Below are 25,937 nucleotides of genomic sequence, written 5' to 3'. Positions count from 1 at the left end.
CAGGCGTAAGGTGGTATCTCAGAGTTGTTTTGATTTGCATTTCCCTGATGATTAGGGATGTTAAGCAATTCCTTAAATGTCTTCAGCCATTTGAATTTCCTCTGTTGAAAATTCTCTGTTTAGTTCTATAGCCCATTTCTCAATTGGACTGTTGGTCGTTTTGATGTCTAATTTCTTGAGTTCCTTATATATTCTGGATATCAGTCCTCTGTCACATGTGGGGTTGGTAAAGACCTTTTCCCATTCTGTAGGCTGTGGCTTTGCCTTGTTGACCGTATCCTTTGCTCTACAAAAGCTTCTCAGTTTCAAGAGGTCCCACTGATTGATTGTTTCTCTCAGTGTCTGTGCTACTGGTGTTATATTTAGAAAGTGATCTCCTATGCCAATGCATTCAAGACTACTTCCTACTTTCTCTTCTGGCAGGTTCAGAGTAGCTGGATTTATGTTAAAGTCCTTGATCCACTTGGACTTAAGTTTTGTGCACGGAGACAGATATGGATCTATTTTCAGTCTTCTACATTTTGACATCCAGTTATGCCAGCACCATTTGTTGACGATGCTTTCTTTTTTCCATTGTATACTTTTGGCTTCTTTGTCAAAAATTATATGTTCATAGGTGTGCAGATTAATGTCAGGGTCTTCAATTTGATTCCATAAGTTTCTTATATATACATATGTTCATGCACATTCATATACATACATACACAAGTACATGACACAGAGACACACAGAGAGAGAGATGCACACACACATCTGTTGTATACAGACAACACTTGTAATTAACACACGTCCAAGAAAAAATTTATTAAAAATTTTTATAGTATTTTTATTTTATAATTAACTGAATTTCACTTATCAGCCATGGATTCCCCCATTCTCCCTCCTCCCAACCTCTAGCCCTCCTCCCCAATCCACCCCCTATTCCCACCTCCTCCAAGGCAAGGTCTCTCCTGGGGAGTCAGCCCAGCCTGATAGACTCAGCCAAGGCAGGTCCAGTCCCCTCCTCCCTACACCAAGGCTGAGAAAAGTGTCTCAGCATAGGCCCCAGGCTCCAAAAAGCCAGCCCATGCACCAAGGGCAGATCCTGGCTCCACTGCCTGGGGGCCTCTCACACAGTTCAAGCTAATCAGCTGTCCCACTTATTCAGAGGGCCCAATTCCATGGAGGCTCCTCAGCCATGGGTTTCCAGTTCATGTGTTTCCACTATTTTGGCTATTTGTCCCTGTGCTTTTTCCAATCATGGTCTGGATATCTGTCACTCATACAATTCCTCCTCTCTCTCACCGATTGGACTCCTGGAGGTCAACCTGGGGCTCGGCCTTGGATCTCTGCATCCACTTCCATCAGATACTGGATGAGAGTTCTATCTTGACAGCCAGGGTGTTCGGCCATCCGATCACCAGAGCAGGTCAGCTCAGGCACTCTCTCGACCATCCCCAGTAGTCTACAGTGGAGGTATCTTTGTGGATTTCTGGGGACCTCTCTAGCACTCTGCTTCTTCCTATTCTCCTGGGGTCTTCATTTATCATGGTATCTCCCTCGCCATTCTCCCACTCTGCTCCTGATCCAGCTGGGCTTTTATGTATGGGCCCATACAAACAAGTCTGTCAAGGACACCCTATAAACATAGTTGTGGTACCATTAAAACTATAATGGGCCAGGCAGTGGTGACACCCTTTAATCCCAGTACTCAATAGGCAGAGGCAGGCAGATCTCTGAGTTCGAGGTCAGCTTGGTCTACAGAGTGAGTTCCAGAAGAGCCAGGGCTTCACAGACAAAGCCTGTCTCAAAAAACAAACCAAAAGAAAAAAGAAAGTAAGACTGTAATGGACTGAAAAACTTATCACCTAGGTACATTAGAATATAATTTATTACTAATGTTTGTGGTGATCTTGATATAAAAGACAACCTACTATATTTTTACTTGTATGAAAGAATGGCAAACACAAGGATGTAAAATATATAACAAATTATTGTTGCTGGTTTATAAAACTGCTATACTATATTTTTATTGTTATATAATGAAAACTACTTATTAAACAAAAGTTACCTGTAAAACAACATTGAGCAGGATTTTCAGGAGGTATTCTAGAAGAAGGCACTGTTAGCAGTGCAGCCAATAAGTGTTATGCATGCTATTCACCTCAACATCCTTGCACTAGAACAACATGTCAAGGTGGTAGATGTTGTTATTAAATTGACCTTGTATAGGCCCAGCATACTGTGGTTTTGCATTTTAGTTTTTAACAAACAAAAAAGTATAGAAAGAAAATAAATCAAAAATAGACACACTAGAAAGTCTAAGTTTATGTTTGTCTATGTATACTGTAGGATATTCACAGGACAATGGGACCAGCTAATGCCATATTTCAATAATTAAACAATGCATGATGGTATATATCTTCAATGGAACTATTCCTATTATCTTGTACCTTTATTCCCAATACACATATTGTTGTTAAGAAGTGTCACTCCCCCAAATTTCTGCTGATACTTCTTAAAAAGACAGGATTGTGCTTCCCTGATCCTTAAAATCAGATGTAGCTCTCTGGTGTATTTTGGCCAACACAACGTGAATATAAGTGAAGGTTGGTACTTCCTGACATAAGTATTAAGATGTCATTCAGTGTCTTCTTCCTTTTGCTATCTAGTGGAGCCTAAGATCCTGTATGAGCATAATATAAGCCAGAGACCCTCAGTGAGACATGATGGGCATGCTGTATTAGCAGAAAATAGCTGTGACACTAAGATTTGGAGGTCAACACTGAAGTGTGCTCTAGGCCATTCTCACTGATAGCACATTCTAAAGGAGACTTGCTTCTGCAGGTGCATATCTATCTCATTCACTGAGACACTACCAAAATAGTCCTTTGGTGAGTGATTATTCTAATTCACTGGATCAAGATGGAGATGGTGTTTATTTGGTTGCTCATTTGTATCTTTTGGAGTTTTGTTTTCTAACATATCAAAATAGTGCTTTGAATGGGTTTAGACACTGTGAGGGCTTGAATGTAACTTGTCTTTAGCAGTTGGTCCTGAACTGAAGGCAGTGTTTTAGAGGCTGCAGAATCTTTAGCAGGTTGAGCCTAACTAGAGAAAGTGAGCTACTACATGAAGGGCAATATTGGGGTGGGGATGTTAGGATTATAATTCAGCTCTCTACTACCACCCAATCTCTCTGCTTCTTGGTTTGGTACCAGGAAACAAACAGCTACTTCAAACTCCCAGCTCCACAGATGAAGCCCCAGCTGCAATGCCTTCCTTGCCACAATGAACTCTTTCCTTTCAAACTGTGACCCGAAATAAATCCATCTTCCCTTAACATGATTCTGTGAGGTATTTTATCACAGCAAGGAGAAAGTAACTAACACAGATGTTAAAGTACATTGAATTCTCACAAGTCTATAAGATATGCTCTATATCTTATATATATACAGCTTTACAGATAAGGAAAGTGAAACATATGGGGATTAAGCTGAAATCATCCCCAAGTGCCCACAGATAGCAAATGGCAGGGCCAGAACATGAACCCAGCTATGACTTCACAGCCAATGCTTTTAATTACCAAGTATACTTCTCTTCCAAATTTCAGAAAAACAGCACATAAACAGGAAAGAAAACAGTAAACAGTAAAAGCTATGCGGATCACACTTCAACAGGGAACTGTGAGAAGTGGGAGCCACTTTATGTTGTGAAGTTGGAAAAGGCTTCTTTGAGGAAGTAATGCTTAAGAAGAGACCTGAGAAATAAGAAAAAGCCAGGTGTGTAACAATCAAGGAAAGAAGCATTACAAACAAAGGGATTGGGTAGTACAAAGGTCCTAAAGTGAAAATGACTGGGTATATTCCAGAACTAAAAAGGGCAGTGTGGCTGTAGCATCCTGAACCAGAGGAAAAGTAACAGAAGACCTGGGTTGCCAATGCCCTACTGAGGGAAAAGCCCCTCCCCCACTGCACTAAGGCTGCCCAAGGCATCATACCACAGGACCAAGCTCCCAAAAACCTGCCCATGCACCAGGGACCAATCCCAATCCACCTGCCTGGGTGCCCCCCAAACAGTTTGAGCTAAACAACCAGCTTCCATATCCAGAGGGCCTACTCCAGTCCTATGGGGGCTCCACAGCCACTAGTCTACAGTTCACGGGCTTCCTCTAGTATGGCTGGTCATCTCTGCACCTTTCCCCATCATGATCTTGACATCCCCCGGCTGCAGGATCCCTCCTCTCTCATCGATTGGATTCAGCCTGGCGCCTGGCCGTGGATCTCTGCGTCTGCCTACATCAGTCACTGGACAAAGGTTCTATGATGACGGTTAGGGTATTCACTAGACTGGTCACCAGAGTAGACCAGTCCAAGGACCCTCTAGACTACTGCCAGCAGTCCAAGGTGGGGTCATCCTTGTGGATTCCTGAGAGTGTCCCTGGCACCCTGCCTCTTCCAATTCCCATGATGTCCTCATCTATCATGGTATCTCACTCCTTGCCCTATCACTCTGTCCCTCTTCCAGCTAGACCCTCCCATTTCCCTATGTTCTCATGCCCCACCCTCACCGAATTTTCTTGATTTTAAATCAAATTTCAAAGTAGCAAAAGATATAAATCATACCAAAAACAGGATTTGCAGGTTATAATTTTGAAAGTATAAAGAGACCTTAACACTAAAAATATTAGAAAGACATAATTATTTTGTCTATGAAGGTTTGTCCCTCTCAATTTTTTCTTTCCCCTGAATATTATCCCTCCAGATCTTTTGAGGTGTTCTTTTTGTTTTAACTTTACATATTCTATTAACTCAGACTATGCTTTAATAGAATATAACAGAAACAATCATTTTCCTTTGAAATAGCATTTTTTAACTCTACCAATTTGCTATTCACAGTATTCTATACAAGCTCTTTATTTTCTCCCTCTAAATACTTAGCTATTTCTCCCTTGCTCTACAATAACATATTCAGGTGTTTTCAAGGGTATTTTACAGCTTAAAAAAGCTGAGGGGGCAGCTCAGTCCAGAAAGTGCTTGCTGAGCAAACATGAGGACCTGTATTTGCTCTCCAGGACCACAGAAAAAGCCATATGTGATGGTGTCTATTTGTAATCTCAGTGCTGGGAAAGAATAGATAGGAAGATCCCTGGGGCTCACTGGCCAGTAAGCCTAACCTAATCAATGAGTTCCAAGACAGTAAAAAAAAAAAAAAAAAGAAAAGAAAGAAAATGAAAAAGAAACAAAAAAGGAAGATGAACTGATTCAAAGAAAGAGAAACACCCAAAATTAACTGCTGCACCCCACACAAATGCACCTACACATGTGTGCATATACATATGTACTGACACAAGTACACAGAGGAACACGCACACTAAGTAAGGCTATTAATAGCTACTACAGTTTAAACTACTATAGGTATGGATTAAAACTAGGACGACAACCATTGATTAATATAGATTAGCTGTTACCTCACTTTCTTTCCGGGAAATGTTGTTTTAATACATCACTTTCTATTTTTAAGCAAATATTGAAGCAAGAAAATTAGTCTCCGAATGTACTTTAAAAAAATGTGGACTTAACAAAAATACATATGTTTCATACATCATTAATAACTATTCTTTTTCAAATATTTAATTATTCCCCCATGTAATCCAAATATTCTTTCATCCAATATTTTGCATTACTCTACTTTCAGCTGTACAGTTCTATAACATGGGCAAGATTCTTTCCCTTCACTCACGAAGAGAAAGTTCATGTTGGGATAAAGGACGTATTCCAGCTCTAATATGCTGTCACATCCTACCATCTCAGTCAGTCTAAGCCAATGTTTTCACAACCTGTGAGTTGTAACCTTGTAACCTTCACGGGGGGGGGGGGGGGGTCAAAAGACCCTTTCACGGGAGTCGCCTAAGACCATCAGAAAACACAAGATATTTACATTACAATCCCTAACTGCAGCAAAATTATACTTATGAAGTGCAACGGAAATAATTTTATGGTTGGGATCACCACAACATGAATAACTGAATTAAAGGGTCACAGCATTAGGATGTTGAGAACCCTGATCAAAGCCAGTCTCGTCAAGTGAGACAAATTGAATGAATGAGAGAGAAAGAGAGAATGTTCAATTTATATGGAAGACAGACTGACTCTGCCCTAAATGACAGTTACTTAGCACTATCTAACTGATATTAACATATACTCTTCTATGCTATAATCATTTATTTAATTTTTTTATCATTAAGTGGTTTATTTTTTAGTAGCTGTGTTAGTGTTCTGCTGCTGAAACAAATACCTGAGATAAAAAGAATGAAGGAAGGAGGGGAAGCTGGAAGGGAGAATGGAAGGTAAAGGGAATGAGGAAAAATAGTAAATTTTAAGGAAGGAACTGTAGCAGGAATATAAAAAAGTTCTTATTAGTAAGATCAAACCTCTAACTTCTTTATCATTTTTTCCTCTTTCATTTTAAATCTAATACATGTTCATTAAGGGAAACTTAGATGTGGTGATATATTGTGTACCCTTAAAATTTGCCTGAAAATCAGAAAACAGAACAAGCCACTAGATTAAACATAGAGGCCAGGCAGTGATGGCACACACCTTTAATCCTAGCACTAGGGAGGCACAGATCGGTCTGGATCTCTGTGAGTTCAAAGCCACCCTGGACTACATGAGATTGACTCAGTGTAGGAGAAAAACAGAGCCAGACAGTGGTGGCACACACCTTTAATCCCAGTAATTGGGAAGCACACATGCCTTTAATGGCTTGGCAGAGAAAGGTATATAAGGCATAAGGAGACAGGAACTAAAGGCTTTTTTCAGGCTGAGGAGTCCTAGAGGTAAGAGGTGGCTTGTTCCTATGTCTCTCTGATCTTTCAGCTTTTACCACAATATTCTGGCTCTGGGGTTTTTTATTAAAAGACCATTTAGGAATTTGTGTTACACTTAGAAAATATAGTTAACACAAAAGACAAAAATAAAAGTTACCATACTTTCTCATCTGGAGGAACTTCTTTTTCATCATATAATCTATCCTTTTTGCCCCTGTACAAAATATTTTTTAAATTGATTTTTGTACTATATGTATTTTCTGTTTAACGTATTCTGTTTAATATATAATGAAGGGGGATGAAGAGCTGTCTCAACAGTTAAGACCACTGCTGTTCTTGCACTTGTGGGTTCAACTCCCAGCACCCACATAACAGTTCACAGCTACCCATTAAACTGTGGTATATAGACATACATAGGAGCAAAACACTCAGATACATAAAATAAGTCTAAAAATGTAATATGTGATGAAAGTATTCCATACAATAAATATATAGAATAGTTTTAATTATCATGTAATAATTTATCAATTATCATGTGATGACTTCTTAATTCTTTATTATTAGGCACTTAAAACCTAGATTTTTACTATGAGAAAAAATACAATACTAAATATCCATAGCTATCATTTTTTCACATTCCTTCTTTGGGAAACTTTTCTAGAAAGAGAATTTGGGATGTCATTATAAACATTTTCACATTTATTTTCCTGCACTAGTTTTTCTTCAAGAAATGTACTATCTTACAAATTAGCCACTTTAGGATATTTATTTCTTTCAGCTATCTAACAACACTCATACACAAAGGTATTCCTATGTCACCAATTTTTCTAAATTTGCTCCAATTCACCACATGTTCTTCAATAATGCATATTGTACACTAGTTTTACAAAAAGTCCTAATTCGTGTAGGCTAGGAATAAGAGCTGTATTTTCTTTTATAGCTTCTATCTTTATTTTTTTTCCTTTTGTAAAGTTTTTTCTAGCCTCAAAACCAAATAGCAATTACCTATATTTCTCCCTAGCATGTGTGCAATTTTACCTTTATACCCAACCTCTTAGTAGCTCTGACAAGTATGGAGAAAGGTAGGATAAAATGAATCTAATTCTATTTTTCCAAAGAGTTTCTTAATTTTCCAGCAATAAGTTGTTCATTTAAAATATCTCTAATGATTTCTAAAGTTAACAGAAAGCACATTCTCTCAGTATCTCTTCCTCTAATGTGTCATTCCCACAGGTATATAACCAGCATGTTTAGCTACTTATCTCTCTGACAATAAATTTTACAATGTATGCTCAAAAGCATCAAAACTACTCTTGAAATAGCACCCTTTCATTGATCAAACAATTCCAGAGAACAATTTCTAGGCTCAACTTCCTTTTAATCACATGCACAGTCAACAGCAAACAAGAAGGTACTTAGAAGTTAGGTAGAAAAAAAGCACATCATTCAGAAAATCAGATCTAATATTCTTCAGTTTTGATTGCTGTCATTATTGTTATATTTATATTTATTTTATTTGTTTATTTATTGTTATATTTACATAACAGAAAATTTTACAATACAATATGAATTGGATGGATTCTTCCAAAAAATGTCCCCGATTCTCATTTCTTATAAATTTCATTTTGTTTATTGACACAGGGTCCCAATATGTAGAAATGACTGGCCTAGAACTCTCTATGTAGATCAGGCTGACATTCAACTCAGAGATCCACCTGCCTCTGCCTCTCAGGATTAAAAGTATGTGCCACCATGCCCTACTCTCTTTCAGAAAACTTAACAGTATTTTATGATCTATATGCAATCTAACAAAGAGTAGTATAGAAACTTTCACAGTCAAGACTAAGAAATTACAACCTGGTGATACATGTCTTGATGTTTAGAAGAAGCCAAAACAATATACTTGACAGAAAAATCTAAAACAGACAATGGAATTTTACCTGTTGTGAGCCTTGTGTGGGGGGAACTTGTGTGTATAAATGGTTTATAGAGCTTTAGAAAAAGAGTTCAATATATCTTTAAAGCGTTTTTAAAGTGAAAATAGCATTTTAAGAGCAAAAAGTCAGACCCAGTGCCAGCATTAGTGACAGAAAATTTGTCAGTTACATCCAATCTCTCATTGTCAAAGACTACAAAAGATATGTATAGATACACAAAGTCTTACAATGATGGAAAGATGATTGATACTAGACTTAATATTAAAAGTTACATTTCAGCCATACTAAAATTTGAAAGAATTCATCATTAAAAATTAAGAAGTGTTCATACATTCCTTTCAGTGTTTTTACTATAATTTCAATCGTTAATAATAGTTCCCCATTATACATACTTACACTTTCTAGTTTCAGTCATACATATTCAACAGCACTATGAAAATGCTAAATGGAAAAATCATACCAATAAGTAATTTGTGTATTTTGGACCACCTGTATTGTAGTAGATTGTTACACCTGTTCTATTTTACTATTAGTACTTGTTAATCTCTAACTGAACCTAATTTATAAACCAACATTTGTCAGAAGCATGTATGCATTAGAAAGCACATAATACATCTAAATGGTCAGCTGTCCACTGTGCCGGGCATCCCCTGGGTAGTTCATAGACTATACCCCCAGTGGAAAATGAACTATGGGACTGCAAATATATGAAATGATTGACTCAGTAGCAGTGAGACATGGATGTGATCATCATTCACTGCATATCATGGAGCAAATTAGAAAGTTCTAGACTCTTGTCTGCACAGGATCCCTATCATGAGGTCTGTCACAAAGCACTCTGTATCCACATGTGTTTATTATCAGAATGACAGTGTTCAGGGATGGCTACTCAGAAAGCAATTTCATTTGAAAGACAACACTTTTAGCTCAATCTATATTTGTAAACAACCCAACTAGACCTGGCTTCTGATTCATTGTGTGATCCTTATCATATGGCCCTCAAACTGCTTTCACAATCACACTTGCTTCCTTCCTCTTTTGCCACCATGTAAATGCCTTTCTAATGTTAATGACTTTTTAAATTAATTTCAACTTTCCTCTTAGCCTGAAATAGAGTTCCTGTTCACATGACTAATCTGTTCACATCATGCAGCTAGCAGATATCCTTCTGACAACAGGCATCTCAAAGTGCCAACTTTTTCTATTCAATACCTGGCTTTGCCAGAGACATTTTTAAATAGCACCAGGTATACAGGTATATAAAATGGGTTTGTAAAACAAATATATACTGATAATATTAATGCCATTAAAATAGAAAAATTGGGTAAAGAAACAGTATAGAATCCAGAAATAACCTTTATCACATACATCCAACTAATATTCTATAACAGTAGAATAATATATAGTCGAGAAAGAATAGTCTCTTCCTTAAATAGATATACATAATAGAAAATTATTCAGCCATGTAAAAGGAAATCCTGTTATATGCTATAGCAATGATAAACAACTGAAATTAGCTGACAGACAAATGCTGCAGGGTACCATTTACAGGATATACCTAAATCAGTCAAATTATTAATCAATTAACCAAAGCAGAAAGTAGAGTGGTGGGTGCTAGATGCTGAGTGGCACAAAAAGGAGTTAATTTTCATTGATTTAATTCAGTAAAGCTACTTGAAAAGCCTCTGGAATTATGCTGTATAGCAATGTGTCTATAGCAATCAGCTTTCTATTGTATACTTATAATACTATTAAAAGTGTAGAGCTCATATGCATTTGGGGCACAATATTCACATGCTAACCATATTAGAAAGTACAAATACAGACTCATTCCTACTTTGAAATAGGCAAGCTATTTATTTTGGAAGAAGCAGGCTTCTCTTCCAATTACTACTTGGAAGAAAAACAGTCTCTAGGAAAGTTAGAATAATGAGATCCTTTTTCCATTAAATACTAAGTGTTGATACTAAATGATACAATGTGCTAAGTTCTCATGGAATATAGGGAAAAATTTTGTGAGTAAATGTTCAAAACTGTTTATTTTACTATTTTATATGTCAACTAATGAAATAACACATAACTAGTGTTTTTGAAGATTCATTATCTTACATGTTTTGTCTGCAGGTATGTCTGTACACATTGTATGTGCAGTACCTGGAGGAGTCAGAAGAGGGCAACCAATCACAATGTGGGTGCTGGAAAACAAATCAGGTCCTCAAATGCTCATAAACCACTGAGCAATCTCTCCAGCTAACCAAAAGCAATTATTAATATCTATCCCAAAAGCACCTTAAAGACACGGTACCCGCCATGGCAGTACAAGAAGAATTTTTGAGTTGAAAGAGGAAATAAGATAATGAAACAGTGTAATTTAAAATAGTAATGGGTAGAATATACTTTAAGGGAAAACAGTAGAAATGCTGAGAGGCAAGTTGCAGGTGGAATCCATTAAACATCATATTATCTAATCATATAATTCAATGGCGATGATTTTAGTGGCTTAATTCCTATTGAAATTGCTTTTATTTTTGCCATAATATTTCAATTATATTTCTAAATTCCTAGCAGTAGTAGTTGAAAAACAATTACGATGTTGCTTTTAGTTCAGGATTTCTTTTGCTGAATAAACAGATCAATAAAAATTTTATACCAAGAATAATAAAGATCCTCTTGAATGGACAACTAAGCATTACCATATGTATGTGAACTGCAATGCATTATTTTAATGTAAATGCTAAAGAAAGAGTCAAATCAGCCATGTAGATATATTTAAAACAGAAGAATGAATGAATAAAAATTCACTTGTAGTAGAAAAATCTTTGGTCACTGCAAGTTTAGAATAATTATTAGGATTGTTTTGTTTTGTTATGAGGGATATGGGTACTACTACAAAGTACAGGTGCATTTTGGTTTTTTATCATTTTGTTAATTTAATCATCAAATTCTTTATTCTTAACACCCCTCTTGAGTTCAATTAATAATAGGTGCGACTTTCTGTCTATTTACTGAATACTTATTAAATTGCCATTAGGGAAAAAATGACTCAGTAGCACATTTATTAAAGTATTTACAAACCAGAATGATAGATAATATTGAATGTTATGAAAAAAAGTATTCTTTAAAGTTAAGAATGGGGCAATTAATAATCAATTTATTGTCTGGTATATGATTAGTGATTGTTAGTTTGTATGAAAAATAAAAATCAAATAATGCTCACACATTTTTAGATATATAAATACTTTCTGTGTGAATGTACATGTGTGTGAGAGAAAGATGTATGTGTATGCACAAAAAGGTGGAATGGGGACATATTATACCCATGCATGTGTATACGGAGAGTTAACTTCAGTATATTCCCTCAATCACAATCCTATTTTTTTTTTTTTTTTTTTTTGAGACAGAGTCTCTGACTCTCTGAACTGACTTTCTGGCTGCAATTAAGGCTTACTAAAGTGGTTGGCCAGTGACACCCTAGGACCTACTATTCTCCACATCCCAGCCCTGGAATTACAGACATATGCAAGCACACCTTGTTTTTGCATGTGTGCTGGAGGTCTGGACTTATGTCTTAATGCCTGTACAGTAAGCACTTAACCAGAAAGCCATCTCTACCGCAAAACTGTTTCTTTTATTGCTATTACACCAAATTTCATTTGACAAGAGAGGAATCTACATATCTGAGCTATGGTATTTATCTATGTAATATTTCCTGATACACTACAAAGAAGGATAATAATGAACTAAGTTCCCTGGTAATAATCACAGCAACTAGGCAAAATAATGTGATGTACAGGGACAAATAGCCAAACGAATGGAAACACATGAACTATGAACCAATGGCTGAGGGGCCCCAACTGGATCAGGCCCTCTGAATGGGTGAGACAGTTGATTGGCTTGATCTGTTTGGGAGGCATCTAGGCAGTGGTACCAGGTCCTGGGCTCATTGCATGAGTTGGCTGTTTGAAATCTAGGCCTTATGCAGGGACGCTTGGCTCAGTTTGGGAGGAGGGGACTGGACTTGCCTGGACTGAGTCTACCAGGTTGATCTCAGTCCTCAGGGGAGGCTTTGCCCTGGAGGAGGTGGGAATGGGGGGTGGTGAGCTGGAGGGAAGGGGAGAGGGGCGGGAGGGGGGAGAACAAGGGAATCCGTGGCTGATATGTAGAACTGAATTGTATTGTAAAATAAAATAATTTTTTTAAAAAATTACTATAAAATAATAATAATAATGTGATGTAATATACCAAGTATATTTTAGAGCACCTAACTATACTCTAGCTATAGTTGTAGCAGCTTTTATATGCATTTAAGTGGAGACAGATAAAAAATACATATAGTCACACATACTCATCCATGTGCAGACATATATATATATATATATATATATATATAGTTATATATATACATATATGTATATTTATTTATTTATTTATGCAGAAAAATCCCAGGTGTAAGTTTTAGGGACAAAAATTAAGGAAGATAGGAAGTGTCATGAGTGGAGATCGGGATTTCCAAAGGGATGATGATATGAGTCGGCTTCATTTATGCAAAGCTGAGAGGACTGCAACAAAGAGGGATCCTATACAGTGTCTATTCAGTGTTTACACTTAGTCTTCACTCCTGACTGGCCTGTGTGTCCACACTACTCAGCACATGAATACTACAGTTAAACATGATACATTCATTTTAATCCATTAGTGATAGGAGGGACAACGACTGGAAGAAACAGTGCACTCTGAAAAAGGATTCTGCCTGGACTTTTGTGTGGCTGTCAGAGTTTCAACGCGATGCCACAGGCATTCAGAACAGAACACTGCCACCATGTTACCATCTCTCATGCAATCTGACTCAAACTGAAATTTTCTCATTACCTTCAACCTGAACTCAGTCCTTGTTGCATACCTACCTTCTAATGTATAAAACAAATGAGAGAGACTATGACAAGTTTTATTTAAAATTCTAAGCAAAGCATTATATAGGTGTAATAGCGACTGTTTGAAAATATTTCTCCTAATATTATCTGTTGAGTGGAATAATGGTGGGTATTTCTGGTTATGTAAAAAGGTAGGCAGATGAAATCTTAGTGTAGCCTTCAAATCACACAGAATAGGAAATTATCGTTTCCAATTATGTAGCATCTGCCCTTGTGCTGACATTCCCCATTATTCACGATCACAAAAATTGAGACACACAGAAAGCTTAGAAAGTGAAATTTCAATAGACAGCTCTTTGTTTCACTGTTGTTATCTGCCACTGGAATAAATACAGGTGTGGTTTGAGGATGTGGTTTGGTGATTGTTTTCTTAAGAAAGCTAGTATTACTCATTTCTGCCTCAGTATTCAGAGTATTATAATCTATTTGTGGAATTTTACATTTACATATCAATTATTTTGCCAGTAATTTTTCTCTTTTCTAGTATAATAATCCAACAGTGAGATTCAAGTTAGAACACCTAGAACTTTTAATTTAGAAAATTGGTCTACAGTCATACCACCCTGAACACACCTAATCTCATCTGATCTTGTAGGCTAAGCAGGGTCGGGCCTGGTTACTACTTCGATGGGAGACCACCTGGGAATATCGGGTGCTGTAGGCTTTAAAAAAGCAAATTGAAGAATGGAAATTGCATTTCACTGGGTCTAACTATATATGACCCCAATGTCATGTTCTGGTTTCTGTTAAAGCAAACATAGCACATGTAAGTTGTGTATATAAAATATAGGTATACGTTTATATATGCATGCATTTTTATGTATGCAGATAGATTGGTGTATGTATGTATGTGTGTATATACATGTATTTTACATCTGCCTCTACTTAAATTTATATAAAAGCTGTTAAAACCACTCCTAGAACAAAGTAAGTGCCAAATATATACTTAAACAATTTTGCCTAATTGCCATGATTACAACCAGGGAATGTGCCTTGGTGTGATGTGGTTTCTAGGTTGCATATCCAAGAATATTAAAGGGTTTCAGTGGTGCTTCAACTCTATGAGATAATGGCTTCTACATTTGGAAATAACAGTCTTACAAAGCAGACGCTTTCCTCAAAAGATTTAAGTTGGATTCAGAGCATATTAGTGCCTGGCTCGAAAGACATGCTTTTTTTTTTTTCTTATTATCCAAAGCAATTACTTTCTCAAGATGATAATGATGACTTATTTATGTTGGATAAATTATTTTGAAGTTTCAGTATATATTTATAACTTTATTTTTAGAACACTATAAAGACTTGAACAACGGTCATTCTTCAACTAGGATGATCTACTGCTACATTTCACTATTCTAGAGTTAACTTGCCAAAGTAGCTAAAATTATGGTTGAAAATTGATTTACACTTATAGAACAAATATTAAAATTCAAAATATTTCATATTTAGCATATAAAGATTCCTTCCCTAATAAGAGACAAAATAAAATGTGAAGTTTTCACTTACCTTTCATTTAACCAGTGGAAAGAAATTATTCTATTATTTGCTAATTATCAGTGCTTAATAGAACACTTCTCTCTATTCTCTATTTGCTACATGGTGAAACTGGGAAGTTGAGACTTTCATCTGGTCAAGTGGTGTGGGGAGACATGGACAATTATTATAACTGTTATAAATGGCACTTTAGACATTTTAACTTAATGAGATGGTTAGGTGTCAAGATGGTAAGACTGAAAAGTTAGTTAAAAGTCTAAAGATATAAATGTTGTACAAAAACATAAAGTTGACAATGTGAATTTATCATGGCAAGGGAGAAGATTCATATTCTGAACAAAGTCTTCAGGAATCAGGCAAAATTATTGGGGCAGGATAATGTGATTATAAGAAACCAGAGAATACAGCAGTAAGTGATATCAAAAAGTGTGAAGTAGACATTTGAGAAAAGACTGTTAGAGTTTAGACTCTAAAATAAAGGTCAAAGATAACTTTCAAGAGAGTTATTAATGGAGGATGTATGGTATGAAGAAATTGTGCTATCTAGAATGTACATACTCTCCTTTGTTCTTGATGACTACACTAATAGTACTATTAGACATGTGTTGACAATAAAAATCTGCTGACTCTAGAAATCATATATACTATAAAGATTTTTAAGAAATTAATATTAATAACTGATTACATCAGAGTCTATCATATTATCAGATTTTCTACACTTTTTGTGATTTGACAAAATATACATTAATATGCAGGATTACTAATGGTATGATTTTAAAATGAAAGCATCATTATATACTAACTTAATTAGTAAGGAAAATATCTTGGAAAAACACTATTGACACAAGCAATGATATGCTTATCTACTGGTAGAGCATTCCATTAATCTACCTCTTTAGAAAAGTTTTCAGCATTCCTACTTAAGTTGAACTTAGGCATGCCCTATGATACATCAATTCTATATGCCAAACAGAAATGCACATCAATATATAAAAGAACAAATGTTATGGAGCTTGAGAGCTAGCTTAGCTATTAAGAGCACTTCCAGTTCTTGCAGCAACCACTTGACAACTCACAACTATGTTTACCTCAAGTTCCAGAATATTTAAAACCTTCCTCTGACCTCTGTGGGTACCACATGCACATATTGTGCACAGATATCGATGGAGGCAAGACACCCATGCACATAAAATAAAAATAATCAATAATAATGATAGTAGTAACAAATGTTGTATGAGTATTCAGGGCAAAAGGAAAAAGAAATTCCTGCCTGTATCAGAAGGGGTATGTTGACTGTGATATAATCATACAATGGATTCTTACACTAGACTACTCATTTCTATGCTATCTACAGCAGTCAACTTGAATGAATGGTTGTGACAGAGAACGTGCCACAGACCCTACAATATTTAGCATCTATCCCTTTCTAGAAAAATTTAGCTAACTTCAGGTATAGACCAATATTTTTTTTAAAAATTAAAATTATATTAAACACAGTAAATGCTGTCACAAATCCATGAGAGCATATGTTTTCAATATTAAATTTAAAAACAGCTGAAAATAAGAGTATTGTAAAGCAAATTAGTGCTTGTGTTTGAGTACATCAAAAGAAGTGAGAAGTGATTTCAATGTTTATTTCTTAAATTGGGTGTGCATTACACAGATATAGACACTCTGAAGTAATTCATGGAGCTGCAGATTTATTATGGGCCCACTTTCTATGTCTTTCATCAGAAAATGAGTTCTTAAAATACTTAGAAGGATTATTATAATTAGTTATCCTTATAGTATAAGAAGGGAAGAGTGAGTTTTTTCACTGTATATACATCTGTAAAACTTTTTTTAAAAAACCAGCCTACTAGTTTGGAAGTACAAAAACAAAGCTATAAAATAATACATCATTAAATATAAAAAACCTTCATTGTTAAATACTTCTATGATTTTGTCAGCATTACCTAATACAATTAGGGTACTAAAGAGGCAATCAATATTTCTCAGTATTTAGGGCCAACAATACAAAATCCAGTGTATTACTGTTACACTTTACATTATCCAAAAAGTCTAATAATCTTGTGAAATTCTCTTGCTCTCTTCCTCTCATTTTTAAAATACAGTCTTAATTATCTTTGTCAGACTATAGCTGTTCTACATCCACTATCTTTAGTACTGCAGTGCGTGAACATGTTGGTCTTAACCATCCCCTTGAGCTAATTCTCCTCCTTCCCAACGAGATAAAAGACTTCAGGAATTGAAAATGACATTTAAAAAATGGTGCTGGCATCTAGCAATTGTTGCTTAAAATAAAGATTTAAGAAAGAAGTGTTTCTGCACAATTTAACTATGGCTTGCTGAAGCAAAGTTCTTTTGTGTGATCTCTAATACAACTCCCTAGAGTGCCTCCTTGCAACAAAACAATGATACAGAGGTTGTCACAAAGTGCCCATCTCCCTATTAAGGGAGCATTACAGGATAATTGCTGTCTAAGCTATATAATTCAATGAGATATATATTTAGTATTAAAATATCTGTTAATCAGTTTTTAAAGCTATGATGTTCAAAACTCAGAACAATATGTAAAACAGTCCTTGACCAAAGGGAATGACTAATCTTCTGTATGGCTTTGATAAGTTACAAGAAATAGGTTTATCTCAGAAGACTGGTTATGATTAATATGCAGTTCATAAAGCTCCTTAGCTCTGTATGGTCTCTCTCTAACTGAATCTAATAAAGATAGGTCACGCATTTTTCATATTCCTTTTTCACCCATGACAGATCTCTAATAGGATTTATATGCATTTGATATTAATTGTATCAGGGACTGCACCAACTGCAATAATCCTTCATTTCTTTGCCTTTTTAAAGTGATACATAAATTACAAAAGTTTCCAGTTTTGTTTGACTGCAGCTCTTTCCAACGATCAACGATATTAATGATAGAGAGGCAGAGAAAGATGGAGAATCACCTTCCCTAGTTCACTGAAAGGCTATAAACCCAGCTTTGAGAGCTGTTTAGCTACCCTCCCCCTTGTGTCAGAAGAGCTCAAGTACATAAGATCAGTGAAAGCCTGGCACTCTGAATTGGTGAGGAAAGGATATGCTTTTAATAACCATCTCCCACAGGAGTACTGGCAGCAACCTGATGAAGTATTGCTTTTCGAACCATCTACAGAGACAACACAGGAAATGTAAAGATAAGACAGTGCTACCTAGAATGAAAAACTGAGTGTCCTGGGAACTCAACCTAAAAGAGTGCTTAATTTAAGCTCTGAACTCAAAAGAGCCTTCACTTATTTCTTGGAGAAAAGAAATGCATCTTGTGAGACTATTCAAATGAAAATTACAGTTAAGAGACATGGACAATTATACTTTCATATTCTATACTCCCAACTATGACATAAAGAGTAAAAATTTTGATTCTACAAAGAGGATAGCAAGGGATTTGAGAAACTATTAAATGTTGCTTTACACTCTATCAAAACACTTAGCTATCAGTGAAGAAAATCCAGTGGAAAAAAATGTAGGTCACAATTCTAATGATCTTTTTTACTTCAAACAGACTATATACAAATTCAGTATGTAAATGTCTTTCATACATACAGATATCTTTAAAAGAAACAGAAATGGCATGACTGATTAAACTTGCATGATCATCTCACAGATTTACATACACACACAGAGGGGGGAACTATGTAATTATTGTTTATGCATTAATTAATAAAGTATACTTTTAAAGTGTGACATTCAAGGAACAAATGAATACCAATTCAACAATCTATTAACTAAAGAGTAACAAGCAAACCTCATTCAATGATAAAAATTATGTGAGGCACTACTGCTTCTGGCCATAAAGAACTACCTGGTAGTAGACTAGCTCTCCATGTGTAAACAACTAGAAAATCAGAGAAAATATATGAAACAACTGTTTTCATACACTGGACAACAGGCTGCAAAGGGCTGTGATCCCTGAGAGAATGGGAAAAAATTAAATAAGCATTACAGTGATCTAGGCTGTATGTGTGGAAGTACTTTCCACAGTGCAGTGCAAGGTGAGGACAAAGCATACAGAGTACCACAGTACTGTGGAGCTGGAAAAAGAGAAATGGAAGACCAGGGAGAATGAGGCAGCTTCAATCTATTGAGCATAGCACTAGAGAAGAGTAATCCCCACAGAAAAACAGTACTAGAGATCTACAAGAGAGTCTCTACTTGAGATAATACTGACTAGCAATTTTTAAATCGTAGATGAGACTCCATTAGAATGGGCAAATGGCTACTACAGAAGAATAAACTCAACCACCGCAGACTGCACAGGGCTGAGACATTTGTGCTCTGATTTGTGTGAAAATATCTCACCAAGCCTTTAGAGAGGTGGTTCTCAACCTGTGGGTCACGACTCCTTTGGGTCAAATGACCTTTTCACAGGGGTCACTTAAGACCACTGGAAAACACAGATATTTATATTATGATTCATAACAGTAGCAAAATTACAGTTATGAAGTAGCAATGAAATATTTTTATGGAAAAAAAGAAATATTTTTATGGTTGGGGGGTCACCACAACATGAGGAAATGTATTAAAGAGACACAGCTTTAGGAAGGTTGAGAACCATTGCTTTCGGGACTAGAAAAAAGACCACACTTCAGGAGAGCGACTAAATTAGCCATAGAACAAGTGTTATTTTAGATTCATACAAACAAAGCTTAAAAACAAGTCGTAAAATTAACTGATGTGCATATAACAGAAATTTACTATTTAAGAAGATCATATAGAGTTACAGCATTTATCAAGCCCTGAATTAAACCTGCAGTGTGCTAAAAAAATAAAGAGGCATACTTTAAAATATCTAACTTCAGGGACAGGTACTGGTGGCACATGCCTTTAATCCTACCATTCAGGAGGCACAGGCAGGCAGATCTCTGAGTTTGAGGCCAGCCTGGACTAGAGTGACTTCCAGGGCAGCCAGAGCTACATGGAAAGATTCTGTCTCATAAAACCAAAAAATAAAAATAAAAAATGAAGATATCCAACTTCTAATAGCCAACGATATCATAATCCCATATCCCACAGCTAGAGAAAAATCAATAGATTTTCAAACAATCAGGAAATTGGTCAGTGAAAATAAATGTAGACAGAGATAAAGGTGCAAGTAGTGGGCAAGAACTTTAAAGATATTACATATATATATATATATATATATCTTAAGAGAAAGAAAACTGGAAAAATATGGAATTATAGAGCAGGGAAAATAATGCCCAATCTGCAACCAAATTCTAATGTATAAAGTAGTAGGTAAGACTCTCCAGTACTGAAAAGAGTTAAATGAAATAAAGGCCATAGAAAGAACCAATCCAAAACACAAATAGGAAAGGAAAACTTAAAAACTTATGAGAACGTTAATGAAACGAGTACTACAAATCAGTTTTCCAGCTTGCCATGGTGGAAGAAGTCTGTAATCCCAAGATATGGGAGACTGAGGCAAGAGGAGACCAAGTTTGAAGCCATCCTGAACTACAAGTAGAATATTGACTCCAAAAAAGAATGCATAAATTAATAAACAAATAAATATATAAATTGTTCTTCTACAGAGAAATTTTCTAAGAAAGTAAAGAGATAAATAAATAAATAAACCACTTGAGGGAACAATGGGCCATAATTTTCCAGGTTTGATAGCATCCCTCAACCTTCAAATTTCAAAATCTAATGAGCCCCCATCAGACTGAAACTGTTTTATAAAAAATTGAAGACTTAAGGTATGGCTAGTGGGGGCATGCTGGCCTAGCATACCTGAAGACCTGAGTATGATCCCCAGCACTGTAAATAAACAAAGTAACAGCTTTTTAACAAAAATATTAAACAGATCTAAGATGATAATAGAGAATAGTATCCAGAAATGATGACATATTACATAGAAGAGAACATAACATGTTACATATACAAGTAATGATTTCTGACTTCTCATTAATATCAATGAAAGCTAGAAAGAAATCAACACACGACCGTCTTTCAAGGACTAAAAGAAAACATATTAAAGAAAAGAAAAAAATAATTATCATCTTAGAATTTTGTAGCCAGTGAAATGTCTTTCTAAGGTCAAGGTAAAAACAATACAAACAAATACAAACATTCAATGCAAAAATCCAATACATAAATATTTCTACTGTGATAAACACTAAAGGAAATTCTTCAAGCTAAAGAAAGTAGGTATCAGAACATATTGAAGTTGACATAAAGGGATAAGGCATTCTAGAAGTGTGCATTTAAAAGTGAAGTGTGTAATAATATTCAGATTATAACAGAGGGATTCAAACTTTTGACACTGCAATATGATGTTTTCAATTCTACAAATGCACAAGTCCACATTCATAGCTATCCTGAGATGTCCATAGTCTGCATGCATGCAGCTAACATGTTTAGTTTATAGTGGCTTTTACCTTAAAATGTAAGTGACTAAAGATAACACAATATATCATCAGACTTAAAAGTAGAAGAATACATGAGTAACACAAAAGTCAGAGAAAAACAGGAAACAGGTAAGGTTCTCACACAGGGCGAATAACACCATCTAAAGCTAGCCTATTATGCCAGGCAGTGGTGGCACACAGCTATAATCCTAGCACTCGGGAGGCAGACGCAGGCAGATCTCTGTGAGTTAGAGGCCAGCCTGATATACAAAGTGAGTTCCAGGACAGCCTGAGCACCTATACAGAGAAACTTTGTCTTGAAAAAAGAAAAAAAAAGCTAGCCTGTTTTAATTTAAAGATGAGTATTATCCAATCTAAAGTAATCATTGAAAGCCATAATTAAGAAGCATATGTAATAAAGAAATAGATGAGCTTTATGGTGTAACAAGAATCTTAAAAGCTCTTATTAAATAAAAAAAAAAAAACACAGAGCCAGGTATTGGAGTGAATGATGAAAGATCAGAGAAGCAGAACAAGTCACAGTTAACCTCACCTCAGGAACTTCTCAGCTGATCCCGTTTCCTCAAACTGAAAGCCTCTGAGTCCACATCCAAATGGATCTCTGCTGAACTTCTGCTAAAAGCCTAAAAGCTTAAAAAACCTCTAGTTCCTGGTCCTCATGCCTTATATACCTTTCTGCTTCCTGCCATCACTTCCTGGGATTAAATATGTGTGTCACCATGCCTAGCTGTTTCCAGTGTGGCCTTGAACTCACAGAGATCCAGATGGATCTCTGCCTGCCAAGTGGATAGGGTTAAAGGTGTGTGTGTGTGTCACCATTTTCTGGCCTCTATGTCTATCTAGTGGCTGTTCTGTCCTCTGACCCCAGATAAATTCATTAGGGTGCACAATATATTGGGGACACAATATCACCACATTATGGTGGTATTTTTTTTTAATGTACAGGAGGACAAAATTAGTTAAATTTAGCAGGTAATATATAATCCTGTATATATACAAAACTAGTAACTGTTTTCAAAACCCAGAGGTAATAACTGACAGGACTGGAGGACAAACAGACAAATCTACAACTATGGTCACTGACTTCGTTATGCCTCATTCAATAACTGATAGAGTAAGGCAGATGAAAAATCAGTAAGAAAGTAAATGACTTGTACAACATTATCAAATGATAACATCTAAACCCAAATGATGTATATAGAATGCTTAAACTGACTGCACACCTTAACATAATATTTTCAAATATACCCACAGAATTCAACAAAATAGACTTTAAGCCATACTATGAAACTAGATTCAATATCCATAAAAGTAACAAAGCTATAATTAAACTTCCATCATTTTTTTGTTGCTGTTTTCTGAAGTACTAATGAAACAACCCACAGCCTAGCAGAAATTACTAGAATATCAAACAGAAAACATGGAGGTCAGGGTTAATTTCAGCACAGCTGAAGTAGGAGATTGAACAGTATCTACAAAAAAAAAAAAAAAAAAAAAAAAAAAAAAAAAAAAAAAAAAAAAAAAAAGATGCTTACATCCAGAACCTACAGATGTGATCCATAAATGTAATTCCAGATCTCAAAATAAGATCAACTTTACATCAATCTATGACTATGTTAGTGGGCCATAAATGCTATAAGTATCCCTGTTAAAGATACACAGAAGAGAGTCACAACAGGAAAAGCATAAGACCATGTATAGTTGGAAACAGAGACTAGAATTTTGTCCCCACAAACTAAGAACTGTCTGGTATGAGCAGAAGCTGAAGGAGATAAAAATGGATTTTCCCTTAAAGCCACTTCAGGTTTCTGTCCTTCAGAACTGAGAGAAAATAAGTTTCCATTGTTTTGATGCCTATTAGGGATGACACTAGTAATATAATTCCATAAATAAGAATAACTAATATCTACATATTACATATCTAATATCTACATCCACTGCAGTTTACACCATCTTCAATTTGAATTAATGCTACTAACATTTTCCCAATAATTATACTTACGTATATCTTTATGAGAAAAAAGAATTATTTCCTTATTTTGAATTTGCCATGGAATGAATATGAAATATTTTGCTATTTTAATGTTTCTTAATGAAGTTGAACTGGTCAACCCTTCTTTCTACTTGACATCTAAGGTCACAGCCAACTCAGAAATGATATTGCATGATTTTTTTTTAATTCATCCATTCAACATATCTTAACTGAATGTATTTGTGTCTGGTGCTATACACAGCACTAAGGTGCTGCTATGGTTTGATTGGACGCATGTAGTGAGACCTAATTCTCAATGTAAAAATGCTAAGAGGAGAGAACCACTGAGAAAGAGGTTACTTCAAGAGGGTACAGTACAGCTCTCAAGAATGGAATTAGTATCCTTATAACAAACATAAAATGGAACTCGTTTACCTCTTCTACTGTGAGAATTAAGCAAGAATGGGTCATCTGTGAAACATCTTTGAGCCCTCAGCAAACAAAAACTTTGTTAATGCCTTGACTGGACTTCCTACTTAGCACAACTGTGAGCAACAATTTCTGTCACTGATGTTCTTCATTTGTGCCATTTTGTTACAGAAGTCTGAATCAACTATGAAAGACAGATATATGAACAAAATACTGGTTCTATGTGTTTCTAACTCACCAGCTGTCCTGTATCAACAGTTTCCCTCTGGTCTTTAAAAACATAGCACTTAAATACTTTACAGTCCACCACATTTTTTAATATACTCAAACATTATTTATGTTATGAAAGCAGCTGTTGCAGATTGAATGTTTGTACCTTCCAAAAATTTATATGTTAAACCCAAACAAGAATGTGATTGTATTAGAAGGTACAGCCTTTGGGAAGTAATTATCTTTTGATTACATCATATGGGTAGAGTACCTATGATGAAATTTAGTCACATTATGAGGAGAATAAGAGAAGTAAAAATTCTTATTGTTGCTATGTGATGATGCACTTGGAAGTAGTCTACAAGTCAAGAAGGTCCTCGCCCTGGCCTCCCCATACTTTGAAACAAAAAATATTTATTATTGAACCACACAACATATTGCATTTTCTTACCACAGTCCAATTCAACTAAGAAAACATATATACACACCGGCATATATATACACATAGGTATATCTTACATGTACATCTTTTTCTTTAAACCAGAATATACATGTAATTAAGAATTTAGAATCCATTTCTGCCACAAAATTTTTAGAGTTATTACTGCAATATTTTGCACACAAAAATAGATAAATGCACAAAATGACACACCTGCAGATTTTTCTTTAACCTCAAATTATAATATGCTCGATGAAATTTAAGAACAGGGACTTTTTTCTGCTCTAAATTTTCCATTTTCTAACATACTTAGCTTGCTGATAGAATAACATATGGTATGGCTAGCAACAGAGAAGACTGAAGTTTCTAGTCAAAAACCAGAAATGGTCTCATTAAGATATTACATGTTTATGTTGGATACAGGATGACAGCAGAGTAAACTAAATTCCTGAGACATTAATTACAACTAACATTTTCTTTTCTGTAACAATAATTCACTCTTTAGCAATGATTAGAGGAGTGTGACAAAAGAATACAGGAGTGGCAAGCATTCTTAGGCAGTGTTAAACCAGGGAGTTGAGTTCTGATTCTATTACACAAAGTTTTAAGTAAGTTTCTTTGTCTAGCTAATCTTCATTTCCTTCATCTCAAAGAGAGTCTGAATACAACAATCTGCGAGGGTTAAATGAAGCCAAGGAAAACGCCTGGCTCATATAGCAAGTACCCTTATACAAAGTTCATTTCTACTTCTCTAATAAAATTGGAAACTAAAAGATATGCGCACGTACTGGAAATTGTGCAGTAGTAATCAAAAGACATCAAACAGGAAGATCAATTGACTTAAGATAATTGACTTAAATGTAAAAATTAAAGTTGAGTGGATATTCAAGGTTACACAAATAAAAGTGATAATTTTTAGTTATAATTGCAGAAAATAAATAAATATATAAAATATAAATATAAATAAATATATAAAATAAATATATAAAATTCATATAAGGTCTTTCAATAAAGAAATAGTTAGCTCAATAATTATAGATTCATAGAATGTATGGCATGTTTTCCCAAAGACACAAAGGACTACTACTCAGCTTTCTAGAAGTTCTAGAAGAGTATTAATTTAAAAAAAAAAAAAGCACTGGAAAGAGAAGCTGGGGGGCTGAGGTAGGGGGGCATGGGGTAAGAGTCTTATAGCACACCAGGCTGACCTTCAGTTTATGATCCTCCTGTCTTTGCCTCTTGACTGTTTAGTAGTCAGAAGACTTCTTAACTCTCTTCTACAAGCTCTTATT

The 25,937-nt window shown here is 35.4% G+C and overlaps 1 protein-coding gene and 1 pseudogene across 1 annotated transcript in view; one reads left to right on the top strand and one right to left on the bottom strand.

Annotated features, from left to right (window-relative positions):
- The window catches only part of LOC114696996 (protein diaphanous homolog 2-like), a 761,266-nt gene that overhangs the window by 631,727 nt on the left and 103,602 nt on the right, over positions 1–25,937 (bottom strand).
- LOC114697019 lies at positions 14,225–14,343 on the top strand (annotated as a pseudogene).

The sequence above is a fragment of the Peromyscus leucopus genome, chromosome X (genome assembly GCF_004664715.2).
Source record: "Peromyscus leucopus breed LL Stock chromosome X, UCI_PerLeu_2.1, whole genome shotgun sequence".
Classification (NCBI taxonomy): Eukaryota; Metazoa; Chordata; class Mammalia; order Rodentia; family Cricetidae; genus Peromyscus; species Peromyscus leucopus.
Note: the sequence above shows the minus strand (reverse complement) of the source record. Positions and strands in the feature narration are given on the sequence as shown.